Source organism: Anas acuta, chromosome 13, assembly GCF_963932015.1.
Source record: "Anas acuta chromosome 13, bAnaAcu1.1, whole genome shotgun sequence".
NCBI classification, from domain to species: domain Eukaryota; kingdom Metazoa; phylum Chordata; class Aves; order Anseriformes; family Anatidae; genus Anas; species Anas acuta.
In genome coordinates this window covers 12,225,405-12,238,825 of record NC_088991.1, presented here as the reverse complement: position 1 = coordinate 12,238,825, position 13,421 = coordinate 12,225,405, and the positions used below count along the sequence as shown (strand labels likewise).

Below are 13,421 nucleotides of genomic sequence, written 5' to 3'. Positions count from 1 at the left end.
ACGTTGTGTTTCAGCAGACTGCATTCATAACTCATGGTCTTGGCGATGTAAGTGCATTTTGAAATCAATATAAAATCTCAGCTGAGCTCAATAATCAATAAAGTGTCAACCTCAGCCTTTTGCTCCTTGTGATATTCTTTACTTGATTTTTTAAATAAATATTCTTGTTAATACGTGTATTTGTTTGTCAAAGCATTGCAGTGATTGTACTTTAAAAATACATTCACTGATTCTGTGCACTCATTTTCACATTTATTTTTGTAAATAAAACTGAAATCTAGGCAGGATCACAAGACTGGTTCTAAAGAACAATTGTCATTCTTATCAAATTTAAATTGTGCAGAGAGCATTTGACACAAGAAACTCATTGCAATAAATTACTATGATCATTGTTATTTTAAAATGAATTTTGACAAGATCCATTATTGGTAAGCACTATTAATTTGTTCTATTCTCCTAACAGTTTTATTCTCCTAACAGTTTTTACGGGACACTGAAATTACATATGTCATAAAAAAATGCTCATTTTAAAGTATTATTAAAACTTAATACAATGGCAGTAAAATTATCCCTATTATACAATGTGTTCATTGTTATGAAAAACTGGTAAATTGCTAAATACATAATAGGCTCAGTGAGAAAAGGAAATTTGTATTGCATAGGAATAAATCTGCTTTACAACATGTTATTTCAGTACTTCCCCTACAAAACAGAAATGAGTGATACAATAAATTAAAATTACATATTTTTGTGGGTATGCAGAAGTTACCATCATATTGGAACTTTCTATATTGCTGTAATATTTTCTCTAGAATTTTCATAAACAGATGATGATCTTGAGGTGACACTATAATAATATATCTGTGGGGGATATCTGGACCATTTTCACATATCTTTCTTACAGTAAGCCAAAATCGGAATTCTCCCAGTTGCAGGTGATGAATCAGACCTGTATAACTTGCACACCCGCGGGAACGCTGAGCTTTCATTTCTCTCATTTGTACACATACAGAGTACAAATGAAGACATTTGCACAACTCCAGCAGCAGTCCCTTTGTTCTAATGGAAATCTCAGGATCAGGCACAGTGCAATCACCACCCTAAATTAAGGGAATGCAATTGCCTGCTGACAAAATATTCAGAGGCAAACAATTCCACTGAATATAAGTAACGCCAGGGGAATGCTTTTTCCAGCCTTCAAGGCATGAGTTTATTCAAGAACTACTACAGAGCTCACTCCAAATAACCTACCTGTGGGAGATACTGTTTAAAGAATAAGCAAGGACCATGTATAAGAAAACATGTATTATTATGTGGAAATAGCATAATGTAGCAACTACCACAACACAATATACCCAAACTTCAACTAGAAAAAAAACAGAACATCATTTTCTTGATACTTTCTCACTGTCTTGGACATTAACCCCTTCATTAACTTTGAATTAGGTCTACTGCAAGGTTGCCACACCCTTACAGAATCAGTCAGTCCATTCCAAAAGAACATATCAAGAAGTTTCATTGCTTTCACAAACAAGATATCTGGAATTTTCCCATGGAAATTTCTGCTTTTCCCATGTTTCATCATATTTTATGCAAACTGTGACGAAAAACCTAGAGAATACTCCCAGCACTGGGGTCTTTATTCTAATAGATTAATCAATTCCTAGTGATCCAGAGACAGTATAACTACAGGAGAACTCACAAGACTCTAGATAACAACTCATTCCCTTTTCCCTTTGTCAAAATAACCGCAAGGCTGATACGTAGCTATTATGACTGTAATGATGAGTGAGCTGATTTGAAATGTTGATGCTACAGGCATATTGGGTAGCTGCAACCTGTTCAGCTTGAAGTTATTGATGCTATTGCATCTATGCATAGCTTTTTTTTTTTTTTTTTTTTTTTTTTTTTTTTAACTGGAATAAAAGAAGCATCAAGGAAAGCTAAGATTGTAGTATTACTGCATCCCATACCACTCCTCAAAAGAACAGAGCTCTCGCATCTACTGACAGAAGCATTGTCTTCTCTTCCCTAATATCTGAAGCATAATTTTGAATGCTACGTAACCAGCTATATATATCAGAAACATCAGAAGAGAACTTAGCAGCAAATAAAAGAATCATAAACACTGATGATATCTAACAAATTACAACCTCAAGTTTTTGTAGTCTAGATGGAAGTGGAAAGACCAGACGCTTTAAAAAACAATTCCTGTACCAAAACAAACACAGTGAATCTTTCAAATAAAATAAATGAATACACAAATCTTCTGTGCTTATGTTTTCCCTCACAAATGGTAATGGAGCGAAGAGGACAACTTGAAAATGAATACTTACCACATACTCTGAAGAGGTCCTAAATGTTTTTATAAGAATTATATTCAGCCAAAATAAAGACATTTTCACTATCTTAAAAATCAGAACACTTCAGCTGTTCAATTTTCCAGTTGAACGCAAGTAGCAAAGACTAGAAAAATTCTGCTTAACTGAATATTAATTACTGCTGAACAATCTGAAATAAAAATCGTTTATCCAGTAAACCAGATGCAGAATAATGAAATAAAACTGTACTAAATTATAGGTCATGCAAGCATCTATCTCATTAGAAACACCCCAAAAATAAAATAAAAAAGCTTTACAGTGATTTCATCTCCTTGATGTTTTCACCAGATCCTCAACAAACTTCATTTGCTGTGCATAGCCATAGATCGCAACACCACTTAAACTTCTTAGAATTCCCCCCAAAATCCACTGCATATTTCTTGCAAATAAAGCCAAGCACTTTTGCAGTAATCCAGAAAGAAAAAGATAAATAACTAAAAAAATGAAAAGTTTGATATCTGTTACGAACTTTATTTTCTCTGTTCCTTTTGAAGAATACAATACATAGAATTAGCAAGAATTTTCCTTGGTATACAACAGAAAGCAAAACATTTTATACAGAACGAAAGGATAAAACATTTCAAAACTTTAATGCCTCACACAAGCCTGTAGTTTATTATCTTATCACCTAAAAAACTTCTATTCCTGAGATCAGGATATATTCAGTATAGTGCTGGATATAGTTGTCTATATCCATTGTATTTTTCAATATATTACCTGACTCTTGAAAGAGTGTTGAAAAAAAAAAAAAAAAAAAGCCCTAGGAAAGAGGAAAAAACAATTTTAAAAAATTTTTGTAGCCACTCCACACATTTTTATTTTTATTTTTTTACCTGACTTATATTATTCTGGTAATTTACTATAACACCAGGAAGAGGACAGTCCTCAAAGAAGTTAATAAGTTAATAATTACCATTAATATATGGTAATGATCTGAAAAATAATGAATCAAAATACATAGAGATCGATACTGTATTGACTAGTTGAGATGCCAACATTATGTAGAGTAGAAACTATTCAAAATAGTGCCACTCTAGATTATTGAATATTCTTATCATTTTGATCTGATGGATCATAGGTAAGATATGACAAGAACAGTCATATGAAGGAGAAAGTCAGCGTGGTGTAGGAGTTACTGAAAGAAAAGCATGTTTCCAATGTGATGAAAGCAGGACACTCCCCATCATAGTAGGCTTCCATAGAACAGAATAGTTCAGTTGGAAGGACCAACAAAGGTCATCAAGTCCTACTGCCTGACCACTTCAAGGCTAAACAGAAGTTAACGTATGTTATTAATGGTATGACCCAAATGCCTCCTGAATGCTGACAGGCCTGGGGCATCAAGTACCTCACTAGGAAGCCTGTTCTCACTAGTGAGGCTAGCCTCACATTAGAGATTTTTTTCCTAATGTCCAGTCTGAGCTGACGCTCCTCTGGTGCAGCTCTGTGCCATTCCTGCACATACTATCATCAGCTCCCACAGAGCAGAGACTGGCACCTCCTTCATAGCTTCCCCCCTCGGGGAGTTGCAGAGAGCAATGAGGTTGCCTCTCGGTCTCCTTTTCTCCAGAGCAGACAAATCGAGTGTCCTCAGCCTCTCCTTACAAGACGTGCCTTCCAGCCCTTTTACTGGCTTTGTTGCCCTCCTCTGAATACTTTAAAGGACCTTAACACCATTTTTATATTGTGGAGATTAGAAACACACACAACACTCAACGTTAGGCAGCACCAACGTTAAATATAGCAGGAGAACGATACCTTTTGATGGGCTGGCTAGACTGTGTTTAACGCACTCCAGTGCATTACTCCTTTTGCTATGTATGGGAAATATTTTCCAAAGACTGGCAGTCCATTTACATAGCATTTGAACAAATTAAAAGGATAGAAGGAACGAGGGTATTATTGAAATTCAGGTCCCATAATTACTGCCAATATGTTTTCTGACATATCCTGCATATTGTACTGTATTTCTTTCAGTCTTGCAGACAGAAAGCTAACTATGGAGCAAACGTACAAGGGAAAGGACTACCAAAACAAAATAAGTCGTTGTAAAGGGCACATGGAGAATGGCACGCAGACAACTATTTGACCAGTTATTCCATAGACATTTAAGAAGGCAAAACATTCAACATGATATACTGAGAATGAAGTCTACGGAGTTACATAAATGATCTGGAATCAGGAGTCGCTCATTCCTCAGCCTCATATTTACCATGTTTGGAGTCTGTTACTCCCAGCTGTTCAGTCAAAAATCTACTGGTAGTGGGACAAGGCCAACTGTTATAGCTACCACAGGGCAAAATCAGAGGCAGGCCTGAATTTAATTCCTTGACTTTTAAGCATTTGGAGGTATCTTGTGGCCAGGTTTCCTGTCTCATCTTTCTCATGCCTTTCTTGTGCTGCAGCTATACAGGTTTTTTGACTATCCATACATTTGAAATGCAGATTTGATAGATACTTGGGTTTCAACACACACTTGAGCACTCCCAGCCCATTTCTTCTATTTGCCTATGTTCATTTCTTCATTTTTTGTTTCAAGTCCTTTTCATTGTTGTTTTACTGCCTGGCTCAGCACGCCAGCATTGACAAGTTATACATATACCTATGACCTGGTGGAATCCCCTTTCACACAGCTCTGATAACCAGTCACTATAACCAACTCCCCAAAGAAGGGTCAAATTCTCTCAACTTGCGTATCTCCTAAAATATGGACTCCTGCCTTGGAGATGGAACAAGATGGATTGCAATATTCAAGAAACCATACAAAAAGGAAATAGTGGACCTTTTTTTAGCCTTATAGGTTGATTTATTCATTGTTCACTTCTCATGGTATTATTAGTCTCATAGATATGCAAGCTTTTGTAATGATGCTGCTCAAATTCAGAGCAACTTTCATTAGTGATGAGCATATTTTGCACAATAGCTTGAAAATATTTGATCTATCATTTAAAGTGGATATTATGAATGCATCAGTTCTACTCCGGTTCAAGGTTTATATTCTTTTATAGCTTAATCTTACACAGGAGAACTAACTTCATATATGAATACACAAGTATTTATTAAACACTAATTTTGAAGACTTGAATAATTTATCAAGACATCTTTCCTAAAAAGATGGACACAACTGTGTAATTTAATTTTTAAACTTGTCATCGCAAAGAACTCCAAACAAGCAGGCATTATGAAAGCATTCTGCAATATGGAAATATCTTGCAGGGGATCTATAAATGTATATCTTTTGTAAATGTGAATAAATAAAGGAAGGATCTAGGTGCCAGAAGACAGACACATTCTCAGAAGTCTGAACAGCTTTATACTGAAGACCTTAGAGTTTAAGCTGGAATTGAAACAGATAAGCCACGCTAAAAAAAAAAAATAATATATTGAATGTGATCATTTCTCTCCTTAAAAACACAGCTCTAATTATCAATCAGTTCAATAGCAGATCGATTAAAATTTGATTTTTAATGAATAACCATCAGAATGGATGAGACTTCAGACTTAGAGCTCTACTTATTACCCAGGACTAGCAGCATATCTAGCCAGAAAGCCCTCATTTAAATGCATAACACTGGCACACCCATTTAAATACAGTCATCAGCAGAAGTCCCAGCAAGCTTTACCACTGTCATGAATATGAATTCTATTATGGGTGTTTAGCTGTACTTAGCTATGCTTTTTATTGCTGAAGTCGTTATAGAAGATGAATTTTTGTAGGCTCAAGTCCACAACTTTCAGTGAAGTTATTTTGGATCCTCCCTGCTTGTACCAAATTACGGTTTTGGTGCATTTTTTTGTTTTGTTTTGTTTTGTTTGTTTGTTTTGAGGGGTGAGAATACTTCAAAAGTAGAAAAATATGCATGATTTCTATGTGACAACTGAGTTATCATTCTACCCCCTAGCTAAAGGGATAGCTTAACACTATAATTATCAACAGTGATAACACCAAAATAAATAATTGTCTTGAAAATAACAGTGTTTAAAGTAGTAAAGCAAAAATTATTTTCTATCTTTCAAAAACATCTGACAGTTTATCTGAACAGATAAATTTAATAGATAAATTTATATGAATGGGCAAATTGTTCATAGTGTGATTATGGCCTTCACAATATTCTTTAAAAAACAAAACAAACAAACAAAAAAAAAAAACATTATGAAGGTTAGGAGCACAAACTCCTTGTTCTCACATCCTTACTTTCCAATAATCTAATGTCCTTTAAAAGTCAGTTGTGAACCCAACCACTCTTGGATACTGCAAGACAAATCAGTTGCATAGCTGGTACAGCACATAAGCTGGGCTGCTGAGAGGCTCTGTGAGCTTGGATGCACTCAGCACATGAAACAGGCTGCACCCATTTCAGAAGTGAAGGGAAAAAAGCAAATTCAGTTCTCCACTCAGTCCTAGATCTACTGCACAGCCTTGAGCAGCTAACTAAAGTAATAATAAAGGGTTGGGTAAGACAGTGATGCTAACCCCATCGTACTGTAAGAAAGAGCAACTATGAAGGCACTCTGATGTGGCACATACAGTGCAAAAGACACCCACTAGCCATTTATCCTGTTAGATCTCTTGTATAGAAATTCTACCTTGTAATTAAGCCATTCAGTTTGTTAAAGAGAAGACCACAAGGTCTTTCATTCGCAGACTGCAAACACCTGGTCGGGAGAAAGACTTAAACCTACAGCAGTTTGATCAGTAAGACAAAACACCACATCCCTTAAAGGAGAGGTTAGTTTATGTTGTTCTCAGGGACTATTTGAGTCAAGCAATTGGGTTCCACACAGCCCAAAAGTTTCAAAACAACCAGGGAAGGACTTGGGATCAAATGTCTGCACACCAACGGGACTCAAATGACAGCTACAAATATTTACTCTGTGCTTTCTTGTTTGAAGCACATGAAGCTTTAATGACTGATGGAGCAGCTGTCACACACAGTACAGAAGAATTTTACTCCAAAATGAATGAAGGATTACAGGATTTGGCTTTTCCTGTTATTTTAAAAGTTGCTTTTATTACAGCATAAAAAAAAACCTATGGGTTGCTCTGGGGCTGATGCTAGATATATGTATCTGTACCAGACTTATTACTTCTGGGATTCAGTGTTCTGCAGCAGATTGGATTTTCTCGTATAAAATAAATAAATAAATAATCTGCAAGGAATGGATAATATGCAGAAAGAAGGATTGCATCTTAATTCACATACTAAGATGACTTACTTTGCTGTGCTATTTACAATAAACCTTGGAGATGCACAACTCATCTGTGGTCTTTCATGTTGAAAATGTCCTGGTTTCTGTGTAGCCATGTGTAAGTACAACAGATTGAGGAACTGATTGCTTTGAAACCAGCAAGTCATGATTTTATGAAAAATATTTAAGCATGTCTTCAAATATATCTCTTCAGACATTCCATCCACCTCCACCATGAATGAGAAATACAGTTATGCACTACTCCTTGGATAATTCAACATCATCTGCTCATTTTACTTGCTTCCCACTGATAGCCACAAAACACAGATAACCATGTAACAAGGCTTTATGAAGGGATGAACTCTTACTCGAACCTCTCTCGGGGTTATATTATAATATCAAACAGCTCCCTGTCAAGTCCACATGTTTATCAAGCATACTTTCCAGGAATTAATTTCCAAATACCTCCTCCGGGAACCAGCTAATGCCATGTTAGTAGAAACCTCTTTGATGATCCTCCACCACCTTCCTACTTTACCCTACCCAACTCGTGCACTGAAGGACAAGATGTCTCAGCAACACTGTCATCAAAATTTTATTTTCATTTGCCTTTTTTCATGCCTTTTTCAAAATATTCAGGGTCATAGCTTTTAAAACTACAGCCTCTACACTGTGAGAACGATCCTCAGCAGGTTTGATGATCCAGGACCATGCATATGGTTGGTCCCAGGCAGAGCTGTGCATCAGCATGTGGTACAGATGCAGTCTGTAGAGTGCACCAGCCTGTACTTACTAGGAAGGGTATGCTTAGCTCTCCGTCTCACCTCTCTGCCAGCCTCATCTACACAATGAATGTTAGTGAAACACCCTTTTCACCAAGCAGGACAAGGGTTGCTGCCAAAATAGAGAAAACAGACAAAAACAACCCAGAGTACCACTAACACGGAGTGCAAAGCATGGTAGCTTTTTGACTGTTTTAACTAATGCAAAGGAAACAGGCTTCTGAACAGGACCTGTGAGACAAGCAAGCAGAAATAGGTGTATGAAAAAAAAAAAAAGGATAAGATCATCCTCAAGGTGAGAACAGAAGAGTACCCAAACATTCCTCTGTCAGGTCCTCCCTCTGCTGAGAGGAACATCAGCCAAAAACAGCTGATCCCTAGCAATCCCAGGAAGGAAACAGAGCAGAGTGTTGTGCAGGTCCCAATATACGCCTTTCTCCAACAAACTGGGCCTGGACCCCTCCACATGGTGGCTTTTTTAAGGGAAGCTGAGGATCTCGCATCTAAAAAGGACAGATTTTGGTACGTGGTTAAAAGGGAAATGATCTTGCAGAGGAAGGACCATTAACTTCTGAACATTTCTGATCTGATGGAGAGATGTTCCCTTAGGATATGAAATTAAATGCAAAAGTGGTTGGGCTCAGAAACAAATAGCTGCCTGTAATTTACTGTCTGTCAGAATTATAACCCACATTTTTATTTTCTTATCAATATCAGTGCAGAGTTGGATCATATCCACAGAACATTCAAACACCCTTGGTTTCCACTGTCCTTCACACATATTCTCCCATATCCTTGGGCAAGACAAATGGAAATTGTTGTAGGAGCTTAGGAAAGTCTTTTATATATAAGCACATCAAGTATTGGGCAACACTGTCATCACAAACTCACTGCTTTTCTCCTCAAAGTACAGGTTATTGCCTTCTCTCTTCTGCTGTATTGTTAGGGCTGAAGTTGTATTCAAAGGCTCCAGGGTCAGAGTCAGGGAGAAGGTAATGAATTTACTGCTTTGTATACCTGACTATACAATTTGCTACACATAGTTCACCTTCTGGCTGCTATGACAGATATTTCATAAAGAGCAAACTACAGTTTTAATAGAAGATCAACATTAAGATTACTTTAAGGTGAAAAGTCGTCCATTTTTAGAGTTGTTAGCTTAAAAGTAACACCTTCCCAGAGAAATGAGCCAAATCCAAGGAAAGCATCAGATACAAAAGTCAGCAACGAATTCAGATCTTGGTTTTGTCACATTTTCCACGCAGAAATAGCTATTTTGTCAATGTCATGAGAACTTGACATTGATGAGTGAGATTTTGACAGGAGACATTTCGTGCAATTTTTGTCTTTAAAAAAGCACTTTTTTTTGTAGTTATAAATAGACTGTAAATCACAGAAATTATTTCCGTTATTCTGCGTCCTTGGCAAGCTGTTTCAGGCAAGTGTCTCAGCCCGCTCCTGCAGCAGCCAGCAAGGCAGAGCCCAGCTCCCATGGTGGCCACCACATGCCCAGTGACATGACCATGCTATCAGTGAACGGCCAGGAATTCAGCTGGTCACACAGAGGTGGGGTTTATTTTTTTTGCTCTGTTGATAAATAACCTAACAGTATTAAACCTTACACTGTCTATCAACAATTACATCCCACAACAAAAGATGATTCAGTCAGATCAATCAATATAAGGATTTGGAAGATTTTCAGTTAAAGAACAGCTCAATGAGAATAAAACAAAGTACCATAAAAACTGTAAAGATGTCTTCACTCTGCAAGGATTTCAGGTTAAGGTCCATACTGTACTGCCTGGGACAGCCCTCTTCAGATGTATTTTATTTCTATTTAAAAGAAATAGGCATTTCTACACTGACTCTCGTAAGCTTCCAAAAAGTTACAAACCTACGAGCCCAAAAGCATGACACAGATTATGATGATAATTCCATACACACCAGATTTGTCATGTAAAAAGTTTCTAAGAAAGCAGAATTTCAAAATAAAGTAACAGAGGTATCCTATATCACTAATGATTGACATTCATAATCAATTTTTTTTATTGCAAAATTCACTTCCTGAAGTAGAAGTACAATTGGCACAGCAAACTTCAGCCCAAAGTAACCACTACAATTTATGAATTCTGTACATTCAAGAATAAAGCAAACCACATCGATGACTGATGGTCCAAAGATGTTCTTATTTTTTTTTGACAGTAGAATCATACTGTGTCTTACAGTCTCTTTAAAGAAACAGCAGCTGAAGAATAACAGCTGCACAAAGTCTTCAGGCTAAGCTGTGTCTAATGTTCTTTAGTGAAAACAAAAGGTAAAGGACAAATGAAAGCTGTGGAGTGTGTAAGAATAGAATATGCAATGGAAGGATATTGCAGTACACAGACCAGGGAAAATTATTTTGCTCTTTTCTACAGCAAGGACTCCTGACAGATGCTTCTGTTATATTTTATAACACACACATGCAAAAAATCCAGCAAAAGAACAGACTACATATGTTAGCACTAAAATAAATGCTAGGAAGGTGTCTGTAATACAGTTAACCCTGGGTATGAAGTTCCATGAAGTCCTATGCCAGGACCACAAATCAAAAGCAATTGTTTGAAGTAGAACTGAAGTTTGCTAGGAATTCCATGTTATCATTTCTAAGCACACAAGCCTTATCTTTCCAGAAGGCTAAAATAGCTTTTCTAAGTAGGAAAAAAAATAAAAAATAAAAATTAAAAAAGAGTAGCATTTCATAAAGAAAAATTCAAAGTTCTGTATCTTAGATGCTTCAAATTTTAAAAATTTTAGAAAAAAAATAATTAGAAAAAACAATTGGATAAATGGCTGTTGACCTTCATGAAAGCTACCATTACCTACTGAAATCTCAGGAAAAACAGCTCCTAAGGTTTTAGCAAAGTACATGTAGGTAGACAGTAGAAATAGCTCTTCAGCTCAAAACAATTCCCAAAAAAACTAACCCCTAAAATACCCCTGCAACAAACACCTGAAAAATACCAAGAGTGATAATTATTATGAAAGGAGTCAAGGTGAATGTAAACAAGGTTTTATCCGAACATAATGGTAAGTACAAAGATGGAAATGGGGAAGAGAAATATCTAAAGCCACTAATAAAATTGCACCAGGTCCTGTTCACCATTTTATTCAACACAGCCAGCACCAGGGCAGCGCCCATGCTCTCAGGCACCGCTCTGTTGTTCAGGCTGCAGATAAATTTCAGATAACTCAGGGGTTGTATTTCAGATTCACATTAAACTGTGTGCATCTTAAAAGAATAAAAATACTAGTAACTACCACCAAACGTTACTTGTGCTTACCATTTCCTTTTAAATGGCCAGACTCCTTTATTCACACTTACCCTTTGGAATTGCATCCATCTTGTTCTCTGGAAGCATCTCTGGGGCAGTTTTCCTGTAAAGAACAGTATAGCTGATTGCATGTTGTGTTTTTGTTATCTGATGAGCTTCTTTGCTTCTTCCTTCTGTCTCATTCTCTGCTCTGCCCCCCTCCCTTCCTTCCCCCCACCACCCCCCCCAACAGGAGGAGGGCGCATTAAGCCAGTTTAGTTGAAATTTATATTATTCTTAGTCCTATATTACCCATACTCTGTACTTCAATTCAACAGACATGTTACTAATGTTAAAAGCACTGGTCTGCAATACTAATAGCATCAACGATGCAAGGACATCCCAAAGCTTTATTAATGCAAATGAAGCACTTTGAGGCAGACAGAACAGGGTAAAGTACTGTTATTATTATTTTCCAGAAGTACAATTCTGTTTGGCATTAAAATGTCATCCATTTGGATTGTGTGACACTACTACATGGGTCCATATCCTTTCCTTCTAGTGAGGCTTAACTTCACTGGTGAATTTGAAAATCTCCAAGGCAAGAATGCAGCTTACGTCTGCCCTGAGTACAAAATCAAAATAATTTTCTGCTTTGCAGGGCATATCATTTACAAGTAATTAAGGAAGATGCAGACATAAAATTGACACTAGATAGGCATGGGTGGCAATCTGTCTGTACAGAATTGTAGCAAGACCCTTACATGAACTGTGCTTTCAGCTGAGCATCATATTGACAGGACTGAAAAATGGAGCATGCTACTTAAAGTACATCGATGCAAGCAACATTACTCAGTCTTACCATAATAAATGACGTATATAAATAAAGCAACTGTAATCTCAAAACTGTGACCTTACTATAAAATCTCACTTGCAAAATCTATAGTCACCTGTAAATCTTTAAACAATAGTTTAAAAAATAAATAAATCTGAAAAAAAAAAAAAACTATGATAATTTTATACCTGTTAAATCTGTAAGCAACATTTAAGAACACTGAAGCTGAAGGTTGTGAAAGAAAAAAGGCTTTACCCATCCACCCTTTCTTCACTTAATATGTGTATTTGAAAAGGTGGGTTTGTCTTTTTAAAAGAAAAAAAAAAAAAGTTTAATTCCTTCCCCAGAATATTTAGTTAGAGATTTCTCTCTCAGGAGAGAACATTCACAAGCTTCAGCAAGATAATTTTATATATAGTTAAAAACATTATATTTAAAATCTGCTCCAGCAAAGGATATTCTAAGAAATATCAATTTAAAATAAGGACATTGAAAAACATCAAATCAAACCAGGAAAGAAAAAAAATCCTTTCTAAAATCATTGTGTTATAAAGCAATCCCAACAAACTGCATCTGGATCATTACAGGAATTAGCACCTAATGGTATGATTTTGAAATAATTTACTACAAAGCTCACTCAAGTCAGTGAATGACAAGTGTTTAGGCTTTAAGGCCAAGAGGAGATAGTCTTAACAATTTGATGTTGCACATAGTACAATGTGGAGATCTGTAATCAGAGACTCTTGCAGCTACCCTGTAAGTCAGCAATGTGCTGACCTTCAAAACTGGTATATTCCTAAGGACTTTTAGTGATAAAGATCCACCGTGTTCTTAGGTAAGAATTTTTAGAATTACACTTTTCACAACACGTATCAGCCTAATTTTAGCTTCCATCTACCAATTTATATGGTTCCACTTTTGCCTACTAGTTTCAGAAGCC

At 36.4% G+C, this 13,421-nt stretch overlaps 1 protein-coding gene across 18 annotated transcripts in view; it reads right to left on the bottom strand.

Moving 5' to 3' along the window:
- Positions 1 to 13,421, bottom strand: part of HTR2C (5-hydroxytryptamine receptor 2C) — a 286,890-nt gene that overhangs the window by 193,992 nt on the left and 79,477 nt on the right. For 16 of the 18 annotated variants that reach the window (XM_068696876.1, XM_068696854.1, XM_068696853.1 and 13 more), the window contains one exon: positions 11,718 to 11,770. The exons of the other annotated variants lie outside the window; for them this stretch is intronic. The gene's annotated coding sequence lies outside the window, so the exon portion shown is untranslated. The remainder of the gene's footprint in view (positions 1 to 11,717; positions 11,771 to 13,421) is intronic. 18 annotated transcript variants of the gene reach the window in all.